The 26,567-nt window shown below is 42.8% G+C and overlaps 2 long non-coding RNA genes across 2 annotated transcripts in view; both read right to left on the bottom strand.

Annotated features, from left to right (window-relative positions):
- The window catches only part of LOC138649541 (uncharacterized), a 36,648-nt gene extending 25,910 nt beyond the window's left edge, over positions 1 to 10,738 (bottom strand). Inside the window, exons 1-2 of the long non-coding RNA XR_011315321.1 lie at positions 10,469 to 10,738; positions 8,148 to 8,253 (exon numbers count right to left, since the gene is read on the bottom strand). This is a non-coding gene — a long non-coding RNA (uncharacterized lncRNA). The remainder of the gene's footprint in view (positions 1 to 8,147; positions 8,254 to 10,468) is intronic.
- Positions 10,739 to 16,415: 5,677 nt separating this feature from the next.
- On the bottom strand, positions 16,416 to 26,256 carry LOC138649766 (uncharacterized). The gene is made up of 2 exons (XR_011315360.1): positions 26,204 to 26,256; positions 16,416 to 18,260 (listed from the first exon to the last, which is right to left on the bottom strand). It is a non-coding gene; the product is annotated as an uncharacterized lncRNA (long non-coding RNA).
- Positions 26,257 to 26,567: the final 311 nt, after the last annotated feature.

Raw genomic sequence — 26,567 nt, 5'->3', positions numbered from 1 at the left:
AGTATTAGATTAAATCTCTAAATGTCAGTAGGTCATTGAGCTTAGCACCAATGCCAATAATATGAGCTCCTCCATACAAATGTGTATGATCACAGTGGTCTTCCCTGGACAATACATCCAGTGCAGCATGGTACATACAATGCCAGGGCCCAGGACTGAGAAAGGCACAATGCTGCCACCTACAGGGAGACATGAAGCGCACATGGCACAATCCCTGCAAATCTGCAGAGAAACATTATTCATACCCACTGAGCCAACATGATGACTTGCAGGGAACCTGTCAGCAAAAAAAGAAAAAAAACCTATTTACCTGCAGCCACAGTTCTAATCTGCAGGTAAATAGAACTTTAACCACTTCAGGACCAGAGCGTTCCCCCATTGATGACCAGGCACATTTTCGTTTTCTTTCGTACACGCGGTGTTAAATGATCTGAAACATTTTCTCATTCAAATACGTTTTGCATCTTTATTTATGTCATCTTTATATTATATTTGTTTTCTCGACGATATTTAATTGAAATTTGTTTCTAAAAAAAAAAAAAAAATATGACCACAAAAATACTATGTATTCCGTTTCCATAAAAATATGGCGGCCGTCACTAAGGGGTTAATAGATTGCTCATTAAGCCGTTCTCTAGATAGTAAATCATTGCTAAAAAGTTAAGTAAAAATTTTGATTACTTTTTTTTTTTTTACTGGAAACCTTACATACCAAAGTAATACAGCATCTATATACCCTTGTACTTTGCCTGTCCGTATAACACCTGTCGGGCGCGGTTTGGGCGTGCGCCATTGTCGCTGACACCTCCTCTTTATGGCCCCTTATTAACCCGCGTGGCTCAGGATCCCCTTCGTCTTTATGAGTCAGTTCTCTCGTCCAAGCAAATATTTGAAGTCACAGCCCCCATAAAAATGGCGATTCCTTTCCTTATTTTTTTTTTTTGCGTTCCTTTTTTCGTATTTCCACCTACGCACACGTTCACCTGACTCGGGGCCGGGACCTGACGGCTCGTCCCTGGCGTAGCAGCTGCCATTGTTAATATTTATTTTTGCTGCTGATAAGGAGCGCTCCGTTCTTTTATAGTTCATTGCGCCGTTTCCTGTCCGACCTATTAAAGCGATAATCCTGGCGGCGCACACTGGCGGGCATTGTCGTGGACTTTGTATCAGGTTCAGTCTGCTGGATTGCTGTAGGCCAAGGAACGAAGAATGTGGGAACCTTTCTACGCATCTGACAATGTGACCTTTACATTAAGTAGACTGACGCCCGATCCGACTCAATTTAACCCTCTCGTGGCTGCATTAATTTACAGGCATTTATGTATCGCCCTCATAGCTGTGGCGCTGCATCATAATCCTTCACGTCAACCCTAATAGTCGTATTGCTAATTAATTACTGTATCATCTGTGAGCCAAAGCATACAGCGGCTACAAAAAACGTCTTTGAATAGGAACAGTGTAATACTTCATTTTACCTGCGGAGGCGCTGCAGGGAAATTGAGCACTTGGTTTTTCTTGACGTTTACCTATGATTGCCGCAAATCCTGTGATTCACCCTATTATGAAGTAAACGTTAAGTAGAATTTGGCAACCCCTGGAAGCTATCATTGAGTGGAAAGTTCCTGAAGCGTGACTGTTCAGCGTGGAGAGGCAGTGCAATGTATAGCTGATCTCAATGGTGTAATGATGGGGGGGGGGGGCACAGGGGTGAAAAATACTTAGGGGTAGAAAATGTAAAAATGCAAAAAAAAGAAAGTATCAGTTGCATAGCAAGGCTCAGACTTGTAGTCGGATGCCCCGGATTTCCTGGCAACTGTATGGGAGACTTCTTCCCTCACCGCTCTCCGCTCTCTTGGCCGTAGGCGGTGCAATGGCTTCTGTATGCCGGCCTGCTCTGCGCAAGGAAGAAGAGGACTCGGTTGCTTGGATTACGAGAGCATAAACTTAATTTTTTTACAGTGGGCTTCACAAAGTGGGCGTAATTAATTTTGGATGTGGCACTCAGGGGGCGTCATTATTTAGAGGGCTTTTATTGAATACTGTTTTATTAAATCTAACATCAAATAGTCGCTAACTATCTGTCTGTTCTACCCGGCGCCGTCCTTGACCGCTCCTGCCGGAGATTCAGCTACTTTACATCAACAGAGCAGCTCTTCCTCTTCCGCTCTGCTCTGTTGATGGGACGTGACTACCAGCGTCATGCTCTCGGGAGCCATCTGTCAATCAACATGACATCGGAATTCACGTCCCGTCAACAGAACAGAGCGGAAGAGAAGCCGTTGCTCTGCAGACGTGACGTCAGCCGCTGAATCGCCGGCAGGAGCGGTCTGGGCACAGCAGGCAGATAAGTAGCAACTACCGGCCTGTTAGTCCTTAGACCCATAGTAACCCCTTTAAAAAGGCATTAATACTTTCTAAAGAGGGCATTATTTGTTTTAAGGGGGCACTATTACTGGTTAGTGGGTGCAATACTTGTTTTGCCCTTCGCGCTGGCACCTCACCCTACGTGACTTGTTTGGTCTCCCCAGAAATTATAAGTAAAATAAACCTAAATTGAGTAGTGTAATTAATTGGTTTGGGTGATGGCCAGCGATGCCTTTTCCCCTGGTGCTAGGTGCAGTATGGCCTCCAACAAGCCGCTCTGCCCTGTCCCGGCTACTTATGGGCCCCTTTGGGAAATCCTGGCTGCCATCTAATATGATCCTCTCCCTTCCTTGCGGTCCGTGTTTTGCATTCAGATGCAGTATTAACCACACGATGAATTTCCATGACCCCCAAACCTGGTATTACCCTCTATGACTGATATATATAATCTCCTCGAACCCAAGGGGATCTTCGCCAACTGCACTCCCCATCAATCTGCGTGTGAGTGCTATTTAATATTTTAACCGGTCAATTAGCGCAATTAGTGTCCTCCCATCCCAGGCTTCAGCTGGATGTTTTTTCGGCTCCCAATATGCTGGCCTTTGCATCTGATATCGACGCCAGATGTAAGTAGGAGGGGAGGACGGTGAAAGCAGCACCCGGCTTCTTCTACTTTTTTTTTTTTCCTCCATGTTTTCTGCAGTCGGGAAGAGTTGTGCCTCCTTTTGTGCTTTGGCGAGTTTTCCACTTGGACTAATTCATTCATAGCGCGCTCGCTGGCAGCTGTCTGAAATCCATTTGTCAGCTCCATTGGCTGCAGGTTGCATTTGATCCTCCAGGTTAAGCAGTAGTTATGGGATAGAGAGCTAAGTAGGGGGACATGTGATATGCACTACTTACAGGAACAAAGAGGATGACATGTAGATGCAGACGGTGAGAACATAATGAGCCGGAGAATTATATTATACAATATATAATAACTCGGGAGCTGAATACCTAATACGGGAGAGGAGGGTGTACAACAAAAATAAAATATCAGCTCGGTCCGGAAAAAATGCCACTTATATATCTAATAAAACTGAAACTATGGCTGGTGTCTGGCAGACTGGACATGGCACCAGACTAGGTACAGATATTTTCCCACCATAGAAGTTTCAGTCTTTGGTGGTCTTATATTCAAAACATGGGCACTAATGAGAGGCCTTTTAATGATATAACAGTAGAATAAGTGGCATATTAAGGGGTTGTCTCAGCATGGACTTTGGTGGCACGCCGCTAGGATCAATGTGACATCAGCCAATTGCTATATGAAAAGTGCAGCTCCATTTCATCCCCTGTACAGTATTTACATGTGGAAAAATATTTGGTCTCTGATCCTACACTCAATCCATAACAGCCCCACTTCAACCTAAAAAGTGCTGTTTGTAATACTTGTCCCTTCGCGGGTGGCAGAGGAGCCCATGGCGGTGCCATCTTGGCATCCCCTAATTCTAGTCCTTTTGCATTCACTAATATGTACATATTTATTTGTGTTCATTAAGAGCTTTAGAAAAGCTGTGCGACAACTTCTGTGGGGTCCAATTTTGCACTGATATTGGTTGTCACCAAGTTCACTAGAACCAGCGAGCCGCAGGTTGCAGTCCACCGCCGTAAGGTAAGAGTTGCTTTGAGTAAATAACATTGCCTTTGCTTGTTGTCCCTATTCTTCTCACTCCCACACTTTCTTCTAATGTCTTTTTTATCTTGCTTTTATCTTATGTTCCTTTATTTCCAGTGTTTATCTACGTGATGTTCTAATGTTTCTTTACCCATGAGAATGTGAGTGTCTTGGTGAAAGAATTGCACATACAGGACTGTGTGTATGTACTGACTTGTACGCTGCAACTTCAATAGCGGAAATATTCGCTTTTTTAGAGGGGTACATCTATCAAGACATCCTTCATATAGCATAGAACTCCTTGAAGATGTCCCATTGGCACACTTCTCTAAAGGTAAAGATGCTCATGAAAAGGCAGAAGAGTATTCCAGAAGCCACTCAAAAACTATTGGAAAGTGTGGCTCCCCAACTATTTCCAAGACATTATTAAGAGCATTATTCAGGGGTGAGACCAGGATTTGGATGGGGTGTAACCTGCAGCCATAACTCTTCAGATAGGTTCAAAATGGTTCACCCAAAAACTTTTGTCTGTAACCCTCACCATACCAAAAACGGAGGCCATCAGGCCTTTTTCCTGCCGGAGAAGTGGCCTCTCCACTCATTAAATCATCCATCTTATCTGGGCCTGGAACAGACTTTTACGGCATGATCAGCCCATAAACCATAAGATTTTAAGTGATGAGGAAGGATGAAATTCTCTTTTTGGAGCTTCATGTATGATCCCTCACCTCGAAGTCCTCCATCTGTAGCTGAAGCTGAGACACTCTGGAAGCTAGGTTGTCCTGACAGGCCGGAAATGACTCATGAGTCACTTTGGGTTCTGGGCCTGGGGTTTAGAAAGCATCTTTGTGCCAGACCCTCATTGCAGCTTCCATAACACGAGATTATTCCTAACCCCGCCACCACCACCACCACCACCACCACCGTAGAGTACAATTGAATTTTTAGGAAGCGCAGTTGATTGCAGGTAACTTTGGTTGCATAGATATCTCATAGGAAAATTAGTCCTTTTCAAACCTTATACACACATATGTTTCCCACAATGGAGAGGAAGCTTTCCATTAGGTTATTGACTTTCAGTGTTAGAAATCACATGAGTTTGTTTTGCATTTGTAACTGGTTTTATTCCCAAAGGTTAAATGAATTGTCAGTTATCATTCTGAGGCTTGTTTACCTAGTAAATGTTTCCGTCCCTTTAAGACATCATATTTGCTTCATGTTATGAGCAGCCTTCAAGGTATACTTGAAAAATCAATTGAGCGTGTAAAAGGAAATTAATATTTTATTCTATTGCAAAAAAAGAATTAAGAAATATATGAAATGGTATCAGAAGTAGGACACGTTATTATAAGCAGGGTCAGATTTACCTATAGGCACATTGGACCAAATGTCTAGCCAAGAAAACTCTGAGACTCTATTGAGAATTAAATGTTATGCCAAATATATCCTTATCACCCAAGTTATCCTATAATATAGTTAATACTTGCACCAATTGGGGCATAGTGTCTCCGACATATTCCATTATTTCCCATGGTCAATAAGCAAACAGGATTGTGAGTCCCATTTGAGTCGGAGGGCAATTTGAGTTAATTAAAATGATATAATTAAGAAATGTCTAAGGGCCATTTCTTGGACATTTTCATGAAGGGGACTAACATGGGTTCTTTAAACAGTCCATATACTTCCTGATAACTTTTGTGGCATTGCTCAACAGCACTAATATGCATAGAAGGAGCTCTACCACTTTCCTTACATATCTACTGTTTGGAGAAAGATATATCTGACATGTTGGTTTTGTGTTCAAGCTTGTATCTATAAAAAAGTTATCATTTAGTATTTAAACAGATAAAGGGATTTTGTTGGAGCCCATAGCGGTGCCCTGTAGCTACAACCAACACCTAAATAATTCTCAATATTGGTTTATACATAAACTAGTCCTATTGTGTTTTCAATATTGATAACATATTCCATCCAACTTTAGGCATGTATTAAGGTCTAAAATAAGGGATATTCATGTCAATAAAAGGGCTCAAGTTCTCCTACACATCTGCTGTGATAGAAAAGAAAGATCTATCATGTTTGATATGAGTCCTAATCTATATCATAAGAGCTATAATAACATTCGGCATATACCTATAAAAAGGCTATGTAGGAGCCAATGATGGTGCCCCCAACTGCAGATCCTAAAACAATCAATATTTTTTTCTAAAAGATACCCCTACTGTTTTGAAATATATATTCTGGCTAACATAGTCAATCAAACCTTAATAATTTATTTTGGTGTAAAATGAAGACATGAATGTGTATGGAAGGAGCTTGGGTTCACATGTTACAGTAAAGAATGATCTGACATGTTGCATTTATGTCCAAACCTAAGTCATATGAACCTGATTAACACTTAATAGCTAATGTTACAGGGCTGTATGTAAACCCATGGCGGTGCCCTTTACTTATATATTTAAAAAACATAATTATATATTTTTTTTAAACCTGAAATTTATTGTGTTTACACCAAAAACCACTTTGTAAAGACCATAAAAAGTACCCCAGTGAGAGCCATATCCCTAAACCACATGTCTCAATATCAATCATGAAAAATACCACCACAAACTAATGGAATCCTCACCCCAGAACTCTGTAGATTTCCCCAAGGTCGATGGTAAATGCAGCCGCCAGAATATTTAGCTTATATCATAACATGATTACTTACGCGGAAGCAGCTGACCAGAGCTGCATTTCATTCATAGGTGGAGTTCTTCAGATGCCTATCAAGGTAATGTTGATAGGCAAAACTACACACCCAGGTTGCAATAAAAAGTAATGTAGTAAGTAGAAAACTCATTTGTTGCTCTGCATTTTTCTAGTTTCCAATACCCAATTTCGATGATTTATAGGATCTCATATTTATAGGATGTCATAAAAATGTTTGAATCCCCACGGATCCATGTCTCACGGCTCTTCGACAGCCGCAACACATGCAGGGATTGTCCGTTTGTTCGGCAATCTCTGCATGTGTTGTGGCTGTCGAACAGCCGTGAGATATGGAGTCCGTGGCGACTCGAACATATTTTGGAGGGCGCCAAAAATACTCAATTAGTACTCGAGCATGCTTCGGTAACACCTTATCCGAGTACGCTCACTCATCACTTAATGGGAGAAAAACATTCTATGCACACAGAACGATCATTAATATGATCGTTCTGTGCACATAGGACATGTTATCTGCAGGACATGCTCTGTTTATACCGGAGAATGTTCTGCCAAGAATGATGTTTTTTTTTTAGCCTGCTTAATAATCATTACACCCAATGAACTAGTGCTTTTCTCGTTTGTTAGATATTTGTCAGCTTGTTTAGATAAGCCTAGAGCCGGGATTAAGCATTCCCCAGCAAATCGGTGTTCTCCCTGCAGGGGCGCTATCATGAAATGGAACACTTGATGCCGGATTCCCCCACTTACTGGGAATGTCAGCAATTGTTGGTGAACTTTTATAACAAAAGGGAGAGACTCCTCGCCCCAATTCAAAGTTTTACCCAGGAACCTTTACAACATCTGGTCATGGCATCTAGCATTATTATTATTAACGGCTTTCGAGTGATGGCGATGTGAAGGATGAACGCTTTGTAGGAAGATTGTGCCGCCTAGAAAGGTCCACCAGGGTCATTTCTTGTGTTTCATTACATAGCATAGAATTGTATGAAATATCACTGCCCAATATAAGAATCTGCTTATACAGCAGGGCCGTCCCCTCCAGGTAGAATGCGTGCAATGGAACTTCAGCATTTCTGGCATGTTTTTTATTTAACCTTTCCTTGCAGAAGCAGTGTGACGGGAAAACACAAAACCTCCATTTTTGTGATTTCTTTATTTTTAGCTGCTTGGATAGAAGCCAGAGAGACACCTTTACCTGTCATACAGGATGCCAGGGTCATTCAGACAGACTTATTTAACCCTTAATTTAAAAAAAATGGGTTTGCTTCATTTTTTTTAACAGTGCTACATGTCTTTGGGTTGTAGCCCTGATAAAAAGTATACATACCTTTTGCACATATTTGTTTTAATTACATTGGATGTACTATTAAAAATGAAAGATATTTGTAACTGGTTTTCATTAAAAATGTCTTACCGTTTGTCTTCTACAGGTTGCATATATGAGAACACAATGCAAGCTGCTCAATGCTATTCAGTACTCGTCCTTGCAGGTTCAGATTTCAGCTCCTTTCATTTGATATCTAATAAAATTAAACCAAAGAAATACCTTAAATAAGATCAGATGTGAGCTTAGATGAGTATTCAGATTAGAGAAAGGGTCTGGAAACTAAACCAACATAGAGCATGGAATGAGCACTGAACAGCACTGAGCAGCCCGCTTCGCCCCGGAACACATGCAGGCTGTCGAAAATAATCAGTAGAAAATTATTAGGTTAAACCAATTGTTAATATGTTTTATTTCTAAAAGTACATAAAATACATTAAAAAAAAATTATTAAAATTATTGCAACTTCCACATACCCTTTAGAGGCTTATAGAGCAGCTTGCAGCTCCCCCAGCCGCACCACCCAAGCTCCTGTGGAATATCCAAGAAGGCTCCAGGACTGAGGATGGACCTCCAGGAGGAGCGAGTAGAAACCGTCGCTTATGGAAAGTGTTCTTTGCATTACACCTGGATGTTTTTGTATGGCAGACGGAGCCCTGGTGTCAGGGGGACAGTAAATGGGGAATAGAAGGAGCATTTATGCTAGAAAATGTTGCTAACTTCTTCTAAAAGCATGCTAGATGCATGGTTATGGGGGATTTATGGGCAGCTCCTGCACCACAGAAGTGTCTCCAAATAAAAAGCAACCATGGTAGGTGAGTCGCCCTGTTGCATACTTTGCATTCTGGAATTTTAATGAACACCTCTGCAGACCATCCAAACCGTATGTCCCAAGGATTTCCATTCCTGGCAACGATCGTAGGGGAAAACCATGGCCATCTAGGAGAGTTCGAAGACGGACTCGCAGCAATCACCTGTGTTAGGCTAGTTTCACATTTGCGTTTAAAAACGCAGCGTTTAAAACGCATCCGCAGGTGGTGAAAAAAATGTAAACGCATACAAACGCTGCGTTTTTTAGACGCATGCGTTTTCGTATGCGGTTAAAAAACGCAGCGTTTTTACGCGTTTACATGCGTTTTTTACCGCGTTTGCGTTTTTTAAAAGCATGATGAGAAATTTCGCAACAGAAAAATCAAGATCCAGACACCGCCAATGGGACTACAGAGGGCGTGTGACATGACTCTCTGGACCAAAATCTGGAAAAATTGTAGCTCTCAAAATCTGGTAACGCAAAAAATATTTTTTGGAATAAAAAGCGTCTTTAGTGTGTGACAGCTGCCAATCATAAAAATCCACTAGAAAACCCACTATAAATAGAAAGGGTTAGGGTTTGGATCCCTAGGGTTAGGGTTAGGGTTTGGATCCCTAGGGTTAGGGTTAGGGTTTGGATCCCTAGGGTTAGGGTTAGGGTTTGGATCCCTAGGGTTAGGGTTTGAATCCCTAGGGTTAGGGTTAGGGTTTGGATCCCTTTATCACCTTGATGGGTTAGGGCTAGGGTTAGGGCTAGGGTTAGGGTTTGGATTCCTAGGGTTAGGGTTTGGATCCCTAGGGTTTGGGTTAGGGTTAGGGTTTGGATCCCTAGGGTTAGGGTTAGGGTTTGGATCCCTAGGGCTAGGGTTAGGGTTTGGATCCCTTTATCACCTTGATGGTGGGGGGGTGGCTTATCAGTGTGTAAACTTGCTTTTCTCTATAGAAACGCATGCGTTTAAAAACGCAACCAAACGCATGTGCTTAAAAACGCATGCGCTTACATAGACAGCAATTCGTTTTTTTGCCGCAAAAAAACGCATGCGTTTCTTTGCGGCAAAAAAACACCTCTAGAAATTACTACATGTAGCATTTCCGCAACAAAACACAAGCATAGAAACGACGCGTCGTCAAACGCGGCAAAACGCATACACAAAAAAACGCATGCGTTTTTAATGTTAAATATAGGGAAAAGCGCATGCGTTTTTATGCGTTAAAACGCAGCAGCAAAAAACGCAAATGTGAAACCAGCCTAAATCTAAAAAAATATATTAATATTTAAAACAAATAGGGATGAGTTGCAATATCAGTCACAGCCTGAAGGCAACGGTGGCGCTGTTTTAGGAAAAATAAATAAACCTAGGACTTTGCTTTAAAGCCAAATCAGAAGCAGCAAACACCAGACGACCACTAGGAATACTTCTGCCTGCTGACGTCACAGCTTCTTCCTTCAGATGGCCAGCAACGAAGGTGTCAACCAAGAGGTTTGCCGAACGTCAACAGTCGGCGCACTGTTCCCTTCCCCACATTACAGCGCATTTGTTGAAAGATATCCAGAGTCCTGTCATTTTCCCATGGGAAGACAAAGAAACAATAGCGCTTACCTTCGCATCCAACTCATCTCGTAGCCAAAGAGTAAACATTGCAAACATGAGACGGTTTAAAAGAAAAGGGAGAGATAAAAAAATAAAAATGACAGCGGCAGAGAGTTACGTTACATAACTAGTTTAATTGCGTCTCTCTGAAAAACTCCGAATTATGGAGAAAGTGAGATATGCGGCTTTCAGGCGGCCGCCATCAGTGCAGTATTGTTCAGCGCATCCACCTCGCTCCTGGGGAAATCACTTTCCGCAGCTATAAAAACATATTCCGGAGTAGGGATCGGTCCCTAAAATAACTCTGTAAATAATCACTCATTGACTTAAAAGAATCCCGAGCAGGTCTGTGTACTCGCCGCATTCCCAGAACCTGCCGCAGGCACTTTCTTCATAGCAATTAAGGGATGGGCAGCAGTTGGCATGTTACCCGTATTGTCATGCCAATTGATTTGTCAGTGGGAAAAGAATGCGTGGCGAGGAGCAGTAATCTGTACGGATCGGTGCCGGGCCAGGCCCTGCAGCTAGTGTCCCATGCCTTCATGTGAGGGGTGAGGGGGTTCTCTACTCGCCATTATAGTCTGTGCCACTATGAACAATCAATTTCCACTGCAAATCGGGCACCACTGACCTGTGCGACATGGAGTAGGTTAAATGTAGCGTGGCGCAACAGCACTGATTCATGGAGCCAAGGGCGTAAGTATAATAGGTGCAGGGGCTGCCATTGCACCCAAGCCCTTGGCTCCATTTGGCCCATATGACGAGACCATTGCTGTTAAAGATTTCCACTAGTTGGCGGTCCCGTTGGAACATTTGCATCGGGGACCGCAAACTTCAAATGACTCCACTTCATGGAGCGGTGTACTGTATTCATACATATTACAGATTGCGCACTGGGGTCCAGGAGCTTTCAAACTTTTGACATGTTATAATCACTTTATAAAACTTTTGACATGTTATAATCACACTGCAGAAGTTTTGATCTGTTATGTAAAGTCGGATCCTGTCTCTTAACCCTGCTGTTGTCTTCGGTCTGGGGAGACCGATTTTGAACTTTGGCATTTTTTGGGGTGTTCAAGATGCGGTTCTGAAACTTGTGGTCGATTGAGTTAAATGAGGATGGGTCGGTCGGCCACGGGTTTTCAGAGCCGCATCTTGAATATTTTATAGAATATTGAAGTTCAAGGTCGGTCGTTTTTGACCGAAGACAACAGCAGGGTTAAGTAAACTCCGCAGTCTCTTCTATCGATGTTACATGTGTTGTCGGTGCATCGGTGCTTTCTGCTGCAGATCCACACGTTTCTCTGACTTGTAGATTCAAATCATCGATCTCCAACTCTCAGACCCTCCAGGACTCGTTCCTCTCCACTAGCACTGGCAGCAAGTTTTGGCTGCTGTTAAGCTGAGCTTACTGCGTACGGACAGATTCGCTCAAATTTGGCCAAATATATTCTACATAATTCGAATCACCGTTTATTATGATCTGAAGTTTCTCCAAACCCCAGAACATAATAAAATAAAAATATAATACTCACCTCGCCCCTCTCCTGTTCGCAGCTCCCAGCCCGGTCCTCTGCTGGATCTTCCTATTTCTGGTTCCTTTCTTCTTCATTCTTCAGCCCTCACTAAACCTCACATGACATCATGACTTTATTTGCAGCCGAAGACACGGAAGAGAAGACTGGAGATGGATTTAGGGAAGAACTGCAGGACTGGTGAGAAACCAGGTGAGCATAATGTCTCATTATTAGTAGTATTTTAGTTTTATTTTTTGTATTATTATTTAACCCTTTCCTCGTTTTAAAAAAACAATAAAAAATAAATGTTATCTGGCGAATCAAATTTTTTTGCTGTGAAAATCAAAGTGAATTTAATTAGCCTTGAATCGCTCATCTCTAATTTATACAGATTTCCACAGGTCTCATTTGTAACTAACTGTATACATCTGTATACGATTTTCTCCCCCTAGTGGTGGTTGCATGCAATCAAAATTTTACAATCTATCAAGTTGGAATAATAAAGTTCCTGTTATACAGGGACAGAATATTATTAAATTACGAGTGCAGAATTTCGGGTCAATGATGGACATTAACTTTATTAAGGGTGTGGGACATTGGGCAGAGCCCTTATTTGGGATGAGTTTTTGCCATGGGGCCCACTATTTAGTGCGTTACTTGCCAGTACTTGCTGTACAATGTATACATTGGGTCACTGAGTGCATTTAGTTCTAGTTGTGGGTGAAGCTCGGTGAGTAATACAGTAACCAATTATACTCATGACTCACACCCTCTGTTCTGCTAGGATACAATAATTACGCACGGTGAAGGCTCAAGGGGATATGACAACCCCTCATTCCTATATTATTCAGTGGATGCCGCTATGGGCACCTTGGAAAGATGGGACTCAAAACTGGATGTCTCCATTCTTCGGAGGGAAGAGAACCTGTTCAGGACTCTCCTCCTTTGAGGGACAGTATTGCAAGTGGGGGCTGGGGACATGCCCCAAGGGTCATGGATGAGGTGTTGATGTGGACCCACTTATCAAGTGTTTCCACCCTATATAGAAAAAAGCTGACCCTGTATCGGTGGCCCTATTCCTTTACTTCTGGATGATGAGAACCTGAGCAGAATTCTCCTCCCCTGAGGATCTTCATTGTTAGTAGGGGGCGAGGACATTTCCCAAGATTCATGGTACGTGGAGTATGTAGACTTTATCTCTTCTGTCCGTTATGGCAAAACCTGATCCCATTCTAGAAGCCAGATTTAGATGTTTCCTTTGGGCCCCTATTCCTTCTACAGACTAAAATATAAAGAATTATATATAGCTACATGGGAAACTGACAACAGCAAAATTCTGTAGTTCGGGTGCAGTTACTTTTTTTTAACAGGAGGAGGTGAATTTCCCTTTTGGCTTCAAGGATCATCCAAGAAAAGAGCAAAATGAAGATGTGAGTCTGTTTTATTCTTCTGTATTTGACAATTCTGTACTTGCAATTACAGCACCCGAGGCAAGAAAACCAAGGGAAGACATAAGGAAACAAAGATAAATCAAGTCACAGATGTGTGGCCCCATCCGGTTTACTTTCCAGCGTTAAACATCCTGTTATAGTGGAACCGGTTAGTAGTTAGACCAGAAAGCCTTAGAAAACAAGACTAGGAAAGATCAAGACTGATACAAGAAGAGTAGCAAGTAGCCACCATTCGAGATCAGTGGTCGCCAACCTGTGGCTCCTCATCAGCTGTGAAATGTCGATTCCCGGTCTGCTGTGGTGGTCGTAGTGTTTCGTGGCATGTCGGAACCACAGGGTGGGAACTATTGTTATACGGCTACAATTGTATCCAGTGATCCATCCAATAGTGTAGAAAGATCTTTGACCTTCTGTGGCCAAAGCGTCCAATCTACGGTCACGGTGGTGGTTGGTCAACCATAATGTGTCCAGAGATCGTCAGTCATTGCATGTGGCATTAGATAACACATCACGATGGTGCGGGTACTGAGTTGACTGATGGCTTGAGAATACTGCTTGACTTCCAAATCAAGAGCGTTTCTGATTTTTCCCTGTACTTATTTGGCTTTTCCAGCTAATTTCGACCCAAAAAGTTTCTAGATTGCACCAACCGTCTTGAGCAGCTACAATTTGGTTATATAGTCATCGAGGATCGATAGAATTGCACAGTTCCTGCTGTCTCCACCTCTTCCATGGATCTTTCCTCTTTGGCTCACCTTCTGAGGTCCTCTGTGTCCTGTTCACACCTACCGCTCTTCTCCTGAACCTTTTGCTTCTGGTTCGTGCACATTAACCGTCTATTGCATCTTTTAAAGGACCAGTGTACGGCAATCGCCTCCGCCAATGGTGATGTGCCCCAGATCTATGTAGGGTGCTTAGCTTTGCATATATTTACATATGAAAATGCTGGCTTAGCAAGAAAAAATTATACTTTTTAATCCTAAATTTCTAAAGTTTCTCCCTCTTTTAAGATCTGATACAATATTGCATTTTTAATGAATATCCATTAGTATTTTTGATTGTTTTTTACTGTTTCTTTGTTTCTTTTTTTTTGCTTTTAGTGTAACACATCAGGGTTTTTGGAAGTCAACGAGCGTTTCCTTATTCATTGGATGATTATCAGCCTAAATATCGACAAATGAGCGTTCCTAGGGACTCACGAATTATAATCGGCCACTCTTAGGACTCATTCTGACGTTGGTGCAAAATGCTCCGAGCACGGACTGCTAAAGCACAGACGTGGCTGCGGGTCTCTCTACCCAAGAGGGACAGCTTCATGTATTTCTATAAGGGAGCGGACAGACGGCCATATTAACAGGTCCGAGATCGGAACGTAGTGCACGGACTGGCCGGCGGCTCTCCTGACCTGAGCTTGACAGTTGCATGTATCTCTATGAGGCTGTCGCGCTTGGGTGAGGATCGCCGGTGGCCAGTCTGGGCATTGGAGTTTGATCTCGCACGGATAACCTTATTCTTACTTAGTGACTTTATGGTATTGCAGTCTAGTCCTATCCACTTTTTGACCCCTTACGAGACTGCCAGACATATTTAATGGAGCGAACAGAACAAAAGCTGTAACTGTAGGTCCATAAAATAGTCCTTCTCCATCTACGTCTACATCTCGTGCAACTAATGGGTCTCAGTGGGTCAATATGAGGTCCGTTAGGTCCTGTTGCAGTCTCTGTCATCTTGATGGGAGAGATGAGCACATGATGCAGCCCTATTCTTCCCATCAAAACTGCCGAAATTCAGAATCCTTGAATATGCATAGACTTTAGCGCTCACTCTTTGTAGACGATGCCCAACGACTCTACTTCCGAAGCCTCAGACAAACATTCCTCTTCTTCTACAGAATGTGTCTCGTACTCCGTTCTGCATGTTTGTGTTTGGTCACCGCCCTTAAGGCTTCGTCGGAAGCAAACTGAATACTCAATTAATTGTATTTATATTTTCTTTACATTTTTTTTTTTTACCTTACTTAGATAATATAATGGGTGGTAGAAGCTCACCGCATACGTTTTGAAGCATTACCTTAACGTAAGGAATGTTCTAGGAATTTATTTAATGTGGGATTTGACACTATTCTACCAGTCTGAGCAATATATGGAATCCAAATACAAACAGACGGTGGATTCCACCTGAAAGGTGTCTGTGTTCACAATACCTGCAGGTGGGTGTTTGGACGCTGTAGGAAACATTCTTTGAAGAAGACATCAAAATGATGATCCACTCTCCAGGCAACGTTCTCATTAATCACTTGTAAGAAATTAATAAACAGAGCTTCAATAATTTAACAGTGTTCAAGACGACTGTTAGATGTTCCCGTTGGCAATCGACAGATTCAGAAAAAATCCCGAGAAATATGAGGCTCTGCCTATTTCATAAAAAAGATTTATATTTTCTCCCCAATAAAATAAAAAAAAACTAATTTTGAAAAAGGTGACAATTGACAATTTCCTATTGTTTTGTTTCAACTACTCCTATTTAAGCTATGCATCTCCATGGTAACAGACTACAAACACACATTGTGTAGTCAGATCCTACAATCGTTCTCCCTTTTATCTGTCCCCTATTTCTGGCAAACTTACTAAATGTATGGTGGCACAAACTTTGGGACACATAGAAAGAAGTATAAAACTGTCAGACACCATGATCAGACAATAAACATAAACATTTTTTTTACAACAGAGTATTTTTTACCTCACTGTGCTCTTTTCTGTCTTCAAGTTTCTTGGTGGTGTGTGAACAGGGTCCTACAGACTTGTTCAAAGTGCAAGTAGCCCATGTGTTCCTGGTTCTATACTGGTCAACAGCATTTTTGGTGCCAAAGATATTTAATCGAATTTAGGGTAACTTTGGGGTGCTGATTCTGAATATGTCATCAGTTTTGCCAGATTGGCTCAAGTTTTTGAGATTTTTCGTAAAATGTGTAAAAAAAAAAAGACGCAATTTGCTACACGCGCATTAACTTTATTGATATTGTCATGAATACAATAAATTTAACAAAGTAAATGTTGATTTTAGTTTATTTTAACTAGTTTTAGAAAGTAATCTTCAAAAATGAACAAGACATGAAAGATAGGAGACATTTAATCGCTGGAAAAGCGCTTTTTATATGATTTTCTTCTATGTGAGCTATTCGGGCAGTCACGCTGTAGATTCCAGCAGTAATCAGCCATCATATGTCTGTCCCATCTGCCTTGGTACCTTTCCTCCATCACCATAATATCCTGATGAAATCTCTCCCCTTGTTCTTCGCTAAAATCTCCAAGGTTTTCTGGAAATCTGTCCAAGTGACTGTGAAGATAATGCAATTTAATGCTCATGTGTACACCCAGATTTCTAAATCTCAATAGCATGTTTTGTACCAGTTCTTCATAATTGTCTGCCTTTTGATTTCCCAAGAAGTTCTTCACTACCAACACAAAACTACACCATGCAGCAGCTTCAATGTCATTCATTTCCTTAGGAAAATTTGAATCTTTAATGAGTTTCCGAATTTGAGGACCATCAAAGATTCCTGCCTTCAGTTTTTCGCTACTAAGACCAGGGAAAGATCTGCAGATGTACATGAAGCAATTACCATCTTTGTCTAATGCCTTGACGAACTGCTTCATTAATCCTAACTTTATGTGAAGTGGTGGTAGAATGATTTTTTTTCCTGTCCACCAAAGGTTCGTTCACTATGTTTGATGCTCCTACTGTCAAGGTGTCCCTTGAAGGCCAATTCAGTTTCTCCCAGTGCTGATGTTTTGCTCTACTATCCCACATGCAGATGAAGCAAGGATACTTTGTGTATCCCCTTTGCTGTCCAAGTAAAAAGTTGACCATTTTTAAATCAACACATATCAGCCACGAATGTTCATGGTAGCACAGTTTCTCCAAGACCATTTTGACATTTTTGTATTGTTCTGCAAGTTTAGTTGAGTGAGCTACTGGAAGAGATGCACACTGATTGCCATTGTTCAACAAAACACATTTCAAACTCCTTTTAGAACTATCTATGAAAAGCCTCCAGTCTTCAGGACGATATACTTTTAAACCCATTTGCAGCATCAGGCCAGGAATATCCTTACAATATACAAGTAGGTCATCTTCACAGAAAAATTGAAGAAGTGCTTCTTCTCTGGTCCTGTAAGATGTAATTTTAGTTCCAGGCGTCAGACAATTTTTTTCACTTAGCCTTGAAGCTAAAAGTTCGGATGCACTTTTTGAGAGGTTGAGGTCTCTTATTAGATCGTTGAGCTCTCCTTGGGTAAATTGCGTAGGTGTTCTGAAACTTCCTTCATATTCTAGTTCACTTCCAGAACTGATGTTTAGCTCCATACCCTGCATTTCATCATCATCAGGTGGGGGAAGGTCAGGTAACATGGTAAACACAGGTACAGGCACATCTTCACAATGAGGGACAGGCCTTCTTGCAGATTCCATGTTAGGATACTCCCATTTTCGTTTCTTATGCTTATTGAATCCTTGCACTTGCACTGCACAGAAATAACAGTCATCATGATGATTTTTTTGCTCTCTCCACACCATTGGAACACCAAATTTGAAGCTTTTTCTTTGTCCTTTGCTCCATTTTCGTAATAATTCGATACATGCTTTGCACACTATGTGTGGTGCCCAAAACTTGTCTTGGTCCCCAAGCATAACCCCAAAATAGGCAAAATACACTTTTTTTTACGAAGTCTGTTATGTTTCTTCTATGTTTTGGCAGTGTGTATTCACCACAAATGTAACAGAATGAGTCTGGATCGTTAAGACAACTTCTTCTTGATGAGTTCATGCTTTTCACTGGAAAACAGACAACAACATAAAGTTAGTGCAAAAATCAAGCTATGAACAAACTTTTAGAACACTAATTAACACAAAACTATATTGAGAACTGCTCAGTTCAAGTACTAATCCAAAGAAATTAATGAGATGATGCGTCGCATTTACCAACAAGTGCTATAAATAAGATGCCAAAAATCTCAAAAACTTGAGCCAATCTGGCAAAACTGATGACATATTCAGAATCAGCACCCCAAAAATACCCCAAATTCATTAAAATATTTTGGACACCAGAAAAAATTTTTTTTTTTGTTGACCTGAATTGTTCTCTTGTTTCTACAAGACTGGGGAGTCCATCACTCCTTATGGGTCATTTGCATCAAAGCTGTTCCATCCAGCATGTCCACATGGATATTCCCTCTCTGAACCCTGCTTATACAGGTACTATACAGATGATCAGGTTTTTAAATACATCAGATAGGGAATATATACATTAGTTAGGACTGCTCTATATGGGAATACTTTGACGATTGGTGGAGCAGCTTAGTATACATTTTTTGCAAAAAAAAAAGTATCAACTAAATACCCTGTTTTTTCCATCTTTTGACTAGCACTTGCTTATTACTGTGATTTTTTTTACAACAGAGTATTCTTTGACCTCACTGTGCTCTTTTGTGTCTTCATGATCAGACCTTGCCGAATGCGCTTGTTGTCTGTTTCCAACGTCTGTATAGGAGCTGTAAGTTTTAATTCTAGATCTTTAGACCTCATTAACACGTGTTTTATGAGCTTTTTTTCACAGATGGGCTTTAAAGTATGTCTGTTCTATGTGGCTGTTCACATGTTGGTGTTTTTTGTGGTCCGAGTGGTCTGAAAAAAAAATGTTTATTTTTGATCCATGGTTTCAGATCAAAATCACCGTATGATGAAGTCTATGATTTTGTGAAAATAAAGGACAATAGTCAGTTCATGCCCCCAGCTCTCCAGCCTTGTCTGTCTATGAAGTGCACATAGTACATCACCCAACTTTCCACACAGACTTTCCTCTGCTCCTAGCATTCACATGGTATGCCTTTCAGCTAACCCCAGCTTACCCTGTGTAATTTATGACCTTGCTTACTCAGGCTTGATTGCATGCATCTGGTCCACTCTTAATTCTCTGACCAAGATGAACAGAGACCTCTCCTCTCTGCTTCACACCTGAACGCACTTAGTTGTACATATATTGCAAAGCACAAGTCTGCATAGACTTCAGTCTGCAGTGTGATCCCTATAAGTGTGTCCTAAAAGTGTGGATTACAGAATTAAAACCTGAATTGGAACTGAAGGTAACTAGCCAGTCACTGTGAACAATGTTTCTGTTTGTCTTCACTTTCACCCCTATAATCCTTCACTTTCTGCTACCTCCCCCAATCCCCACACCAAGTAAGGAACTGTTCATCTCCTCTTCAATCCTCCCCATCCATCTCACCTCCTCCTCAGAACTGTTCCTTAACATACAATCTTCTGTCTCCAAGCACAGACAGCCCCCTCAAGCCCTCTCCTACTCCCACCTGCTAACACTTTCTCTGCTCCTTCTCACTGCTGGTGATATCTCTCCAAATCCTGGTCCTCTTCACCACATCCCCACAGTCATTTCTACCTCCCATCCACGCTCTATCACAAACTTCCGTAACCTCTCTAACCTTATATCCATTCGCCCAGCCCCCGCCTCCCCAGTCCCACTAACAGGAGCTTTGTGGAACGCTCGCTCTGTCTGCAACAAGCTTTCCTACATCCATGATCTTTTTATTACTACCAAACTTTCCTTCCTCGCCATCACCGAAACCTGGCTCACCCCTTCTGACACAGCCACCCTGCTGCACTCTCTTACGGTGGCTTCCACCTTTCTCACACACCCCGCCCCAGCAGCAAACATGGTGGAGGAGTTGGTTTTCTCCTGTCAGATAACTGCTCCTTCACCCCAATCCCACTGCCACCCTCTGTTACCCTCCCTTCCTTTGAGGTGCACTCTGTGCGCATCTATGCTCCCACCAACCTCCAACTGGCTGTCATTTACCGCCCCCCAGGGCCAGCCACCACCTTCTTTGACCACTTCACCACCTGGCTACTTCATTTCCTCTCTGCGGACATCCCCACTATCATCATGGGCGACTTCAACATCCCCATTGACACTTCCCTCTCAGCTGCCACTAAACTTTTATCTCTCACTTCCTCCTTCGGCACTATGAAAGGTCAGGGAGCGTGATGCTACAGGAGCATGGTGACCTGGTGCACAGAGGAGCAGGAGAAAGATGGAGAGCTCTGGATGCAGGAGATGTAACGCTGCTTCCAAAGCCCCAAACACTGGTGTCCAGCACAAAGACATGAATGGCTGAGATGGGAATAAGCCCACAACAGCTTGTAGTGATGGGACCTTTCTTGGTAAAAACAATGTCTTTCATGGCATTGAAGAAGGATGGATAAGGTAGGAGACACCTATCATCTTTATAATGGAGACACATACTTTTTTTCGCCACATATCTAAAACTCTGGTTTGCACTGAAATCGCTAAATCCATAAAATTGCTGCGTACTAGCCCCAGTCGCAGCATGGATTTCTTCAGAACGTGATAAGGGATGAACCACGGAGTCATCTCCCACCAATTAAGTCCCATCTCTCATCTCTTTCATTCAGGTGCCAGAGCCGTTGCAGCCTTAGGGCAATCATATGGCTCTTTATCATTTAATGGCTCGATTACAAAGCAGGTTCCTCGGCTAATGCTGTGATGTCTTGGAAACTGTCCCTTCTAAATGCAATGAGTGGGTGTGAGGCCGCTCATCCCCTGCTCTCAAATTAGATCTATGACAGACGTAGAAAAAATAGCTTCAAGTCGGTGTCTTGTCGTGGGAATCGCAACTGATTCCAAGCCGGTAAGAGCAACACAAAACCTTGTCTATTTTGCAAGGTATCCCAACGGGTGCTGCCCCTGATGCAGAATGAAGACCACCACATATTTAACATTTGCTGTAGAAATTACCCTTTTTTCTTTAATAAAGGCGCCATTCACCTATTCATTCTGTTGGACCCCTAAAACAGGAATATTATTAACCCTTGGATATCATAAAGGAGTTTAATATGATTATTAGTATGATTATATGGCCCTTTAAAATATCGATCCCTTTATGACCCCAAAGTGCTGATCCATGAGCGAGAAATTGTGTTTTGAAGTTCAGTCTGGAAGTGCATTGGGGCGTGACCACACACTTCCAGCTTCTCAGCCTCATGGTGTTTTCCCCGGACTAGCAGCACCCTCCCTTGGCTGATTGACAGGTCTTCTGCTCTAGTTCATGGCCGCTGTCCTAGCAGTCAATCACAGGAGGCTGCTGTAATGTAGAAAATGCAGTGTGAGGCTGAGAAGCTGTAAGGGTGTCGTCACGCCCCAATGCACTTCCAGACTGAACTTCAAAACAGGATTACTTGCTGCTGGAGAAGCACTTTAGGGTTATAAATGTATTGACTGGCTGACCTTGTAAAGGGTTATATAATTGTAATGGCTTTTGGCTCATTCTCCAGCCATGGCGACTTGATGGATGAACGCTCCATAGGAAGATCGATCTTGTGCAGCCTAGATAGGTCCACCAGGGTCTTCTCTGCTGTTATTTTGATTGTACCAAGCCATCAGGTTGCTGGTCTTGCTTTTCGCCTAGTTCCTTCCATTCTTCCGACCTTGATGTCCTTCACCAGTGATCGCTCTCTCCATATGATGTGACCAAGTCGTAGTTTGGTGATCCTTGCTTTCAGTGTCATGTCTGGCTTGATTTGTCCCAAGACTCATTTGTTTGTTCTTCTTGTCCTTCATGGTATTGATAAGGTCCTTCTCTAAAAGGTCTACACAATCACACACCATAAATGGTTTGGGGAAATAAGGTTCCTGACAGGTTCTCTTTAAAAGGTGGCCCAGTAATTACATATTTTAGACTGATTTGTTCCCCTCAACGTAGCCAAGAGGTCCTCCATCACCATCCCTTTATAAACCTTAGAAAGCAACGTGCACCATGGGCTTGATTGACTCCAACTTGCCGAGATACAAACCCAAGGAACATGAAAGGGATTGTCCCAATTGCCTATCGATGGAATATGTGATAACGTTCAGATTACTGGGGGTCTGAAAACTTGGTCCCCCATTGAGTGGTGGCTGCTTAGGTGTGCCACCGCTCCATTGAGCTCCTTGAGAACGCCATGAGTTGTACCACCACTCCTTTCTATAGGACATTTCAGAGCCCCATTGTCAGGGTCAATGTAACTTTTAGGCATCTTTTGGACAAACTGGTTGATAGCTTTGAGTGCTTCTCCACTTATGGTGAACGTAACACAAAACGCTTAATAATTTCCTTATATACAGGTCCCCTAATAATCCCTAAATATTTCATAGTTCATTCTCAGGGCCTATCACTAAATATAGAAATCGTTTTCTATGGACCGGGCCTAAATTACACAAACTTCCTGAGGGTCCACCGAAAACAATTCTCAAATCTTCTACATCTACACCCTCATCTGCCGGGATGATACGCTTCTGTACATACCCAAGTGAAAGGAAGCGAGAAAGAATCAAATAACAATTTAGCCTTTGCAGGATCTCGCCCCGATGACCTATTAGACCATATCTACTATGATAAATACAAAGTTTTACATTGTTCAAAAAGTTCAATCAGATCAGAGGAAAGATCCTGTATGGAGAAAGAACAAATGGTCGGAGAGATGTGTTTACTTACAGAATAAACCCTTGAAGACACAATGAGGGTATTATGACAGTAACGTAAGAAAACAAAAGCTCGGAGGAACAAAGTCGGATTCGCTTCTGCATGAGTTCATAGTCTAAATATCAGCATCTGAAAGCATCGGTTGCCTGTACAACCCTTCCTGTGCACACAAATGTCAGTGATACCTGGTTCATCCAACACGTAGGCCATGCTTGACAGGGAACCTGCACCTCGCAGCAAGGGGCTACTAATACCCTAATCTGCAGGGTGAAACCGCTGGGGCACCATTGTAGATGTGTCGTGAATATGTCCTGGACCCCTCTTCTGCAAATGCAGATGTGCCATGAATCCATCTTGGACCCCTCTTCTGCAAAGGCAGTTGTGCCATGAATCCATCTTGGACCCCTCTTCTTCAAAGGCAGATGTGCCATGAATCCATCTTGGACCCCTCTTCTGCAAAGGCAGAGGTGCCATGAATCCATCTTGGACCCCTCTTCTGCAAAGACAGATGTGCCATGAATCCATCTTGGACCCCTCTTCTGCAAAGGCAGATGTGCCATGAATCCATCTTGGACCCCTCTTCTGCAAATGCAGATGTGCCATGAATCCATCTTGGACCCCTCTTCTGCAAATGCAGATGTGCCATGAATCCATCTTGGACCCCTCTTCTGCAAAGGCAGATGTGCCATGAATCCATCTTGGACCCCTCTTCTGCAAAGGCAGTTGTGCCGTGAATCCATCTTGGACCCCTCTTCTGCAAAGGCAGTTGTGCCGTGAATCCATCTTGGACCCCTCTTCTGCAAAGGCAGTTGTGCTGTGAATCCATCTTGGACCCCTCTTCTGCAAAGGCAGTTGTGCTGTGAATCCATCTTGGACCCCTCTTCTGGAAAGGCAGTTGTGCCTTGAATCCATCTTGGACCCCTCTTCTGCAAACGCAGTTGTGCCGTGAATCCATCTTGGACCCCTCTTCTGCAAAGGCAGATGTGCAGTGAATCCATCTTGGACCCCTCTTCTGCAAAGGCAGTTGTGCCATGAATCCATCTTGGACCCCTCTTCTGCAATCGCAGTTGTGCCATGAATGTGGAATCCTGAATCTGTCCGCTACGAACTTCCACCTGCCCCAAAGACTGGCGAAGAGTCAATCAGTGGAAGTGCCGGGTGTCAGACCTCCACCAACATGAAACCGATGACCTATCCTATCACAATAGTGAACTCCTGGACAACCCCATTAATATAGAAGATTTCTGTCCAAAAATAAGATTTGTGAAGGAGAGCCGAGTCATCAGTCAGCGCTTGGTTGTTGTTTTGTTTTTATCCACATCACAACGTTGGCGCGTCCATTTGCTTGTACTTTCCTCTTTGTTCCCTACGTGTTGCATGCGTGATTATCGCACATTTGTAATGTTCGTCGCGGTGTTATATGACACAGAATGAAATCAGATCCCGTACACTAATGGCCTCACACCCAGGAAGATTAACGGATTAGAGAATTTCCAGTGGCTTCTCGAACTCAAAGAACAATGAAGCTTGTGGCCCGCGGAGATAAAAAAAAAAATAAAAAATGGATAATTATATATATTTCTTCCAAATGGATTTATGATCCCTTTAGGAATCTTTAGGGAAAATGATCAAGTCAACAGCTGAAAGTTTACAGGGCGTCTACATATGATGTATCACTAGCTGGTATGTTATATTGCAGGCAAATTTCTACAAGGGTCCAATCAATGGTGGAGGAATAGGGGGCACAGGTGCTGCAGTCCCACCCAAGTAATCGAAGAAGCACAATGACCTCTCTACTGATAGCCCACCACTGCGAGAGGCGGCAGGTGACGGTTGGGTGATGTGACGTTGGTTCTCTGGCTTGGCTATGTCAAAGATGAGCCGGCCATCTTACACAATTTTAATAAAAGTAAGGAATATAAGGGCCAAGAGCAAAAACTGTGAAGGCCCAAAACATTTTATGCCTCCATGCACATTAGATATAAAAAAAAAACAAATGATGGGGCAAATCTAGCACACGTGTGGGGAGGAAAGAATGAGCCGATAGGTATCTAAAGTGCATGGGCATCTATGGTGGGGCAGGATGGCTAACGGCCACCAAGAAGGGATTTTGTGCATTGGTTGGAAGACATAGACCTGGACTTGATCCAGAGACTTGAGAAGATGTCAACAAAAAGCAAAATAATACTTAAAAATGAACAATCTGTCTCGCTGTGGCTGCATTAGGTACTCTCCACAAGGCACGTACGAGATCCTCACACTCCCGGCATCAGTCTCCCAGCTGTTTCTGGAAGATGAACATTTGCGCAGTCGGGAGAAAGTCTTCTCTGTGGTAGCAATTCTTGGCTTCTCTCAGTAATGGATGTGGGCTATGCTCCTTCACTAACTGCAGTACAGGCCCTTCTCGCTTACTATGCCTATAGCTAGAGCATATTAATGACAAGTGTTACTCACACCCACTTACTAGCCATCTATGATGTAGGTGTCTCGTCTGTCCAGCACAGTTTCCCCTTCCTTGCCTGTCTAAATGTGTCTGACCCCTTCTAGAAGGAAAGATGGACATTAATGCTCTCTGTGCTTATGGAGCTGACTGCACAGGTCGCCCCCTATCCCCGGCCCAGCCAGGCCCAGCACAAGCCACTCACTCCCAATAAGTGCACCTTAATAACAAGTGTTACTCACACCCACTTACTAGCCATCTATGATGTAGGTGTCTCCTCTATCCAGCACAGTTTCCCCTTCCTTGCCTGTCTGCATGTATCTGACCTCTTCTAGCAGGAAAGAAGGACTTTAATGCTCTCTTTGCTTATTATCACAATTTTCACCAGTTCTGCACACTGCACTCAGCATTTCTTGGCCTTGTATGAATCTGCCATATATACATTGGTTACCATATACCCATATTTGCTGCATTTATTTTCAGGGGGGAACTACCCAGGACCCACGGCAGCTGTAATAACGCACTTACACTACAGAGTACTGACTACACCCTGATTAACCAATCATTAGTGTACTGACATGCGTTCCCGCTGCCACCTGTGCATTCTATCACTGGGACGTTGGCCCGTTCAGCTCTTTTATAGCCACTGATGCTTTATTACCTTCCAGGAATGACTTTTCTCCTAATGGATCTGCATTTCTCTTCAATCAGATTACCATATGGACCCTCGAAATCCAATTGACAAGCAGGAAAACACTATTAACACATATCATACTGTTTACCCAGCTGCCCTGATTGCTGCATGCACCTGCCTCCGCCGCCGCTGATCCTCCGCCATTGCCGGAAGATATTTACAAAGTCCAAATCTCGCTATCAGCTTCTTTATCAGCGCTATTAACCTCGCAGGTCGTCTGCTGATGCACTTACACCGAGGCTCAAGCTCATCCGTCTTTACGACCTGTCACTTAGATGATTTTATGTCACAGTCAGGGATTTATAGACGAGCGATGGAAATCGTATCAACGATAATACAGTGGGACCATAATGGTGGCGGTAGGCACCCAGTGCTGTAATGGTGGCAGTAGGCACCCGGTGCTGTAATGGTGGCGGTAGGCACCCGGTGCTGTAATGGTGGCGGTAGGCACC

This window comes from Ranitomeya imitator, chromosome 9, assembly GCF_032444005.1.
Source record: "Ranitomeya imitator isolate aRanImi1 chromosome 9, aRanImi1.pri, whole genome shotgun sequence".
In the NCBI taxonomy this organism is placed as follows: domain Eukaryota; kingdom Metazoa; phylum Chordata; class Amphibia; order Anura; family Dendrobatidae; genus Ranitomeya; species Ranitomeya imitator.
The sequence above is the reverse complement of the archived record's forward strand: the minus strand, read 5'-3'. Positions and strand labels throughout refer to the sequence as shown.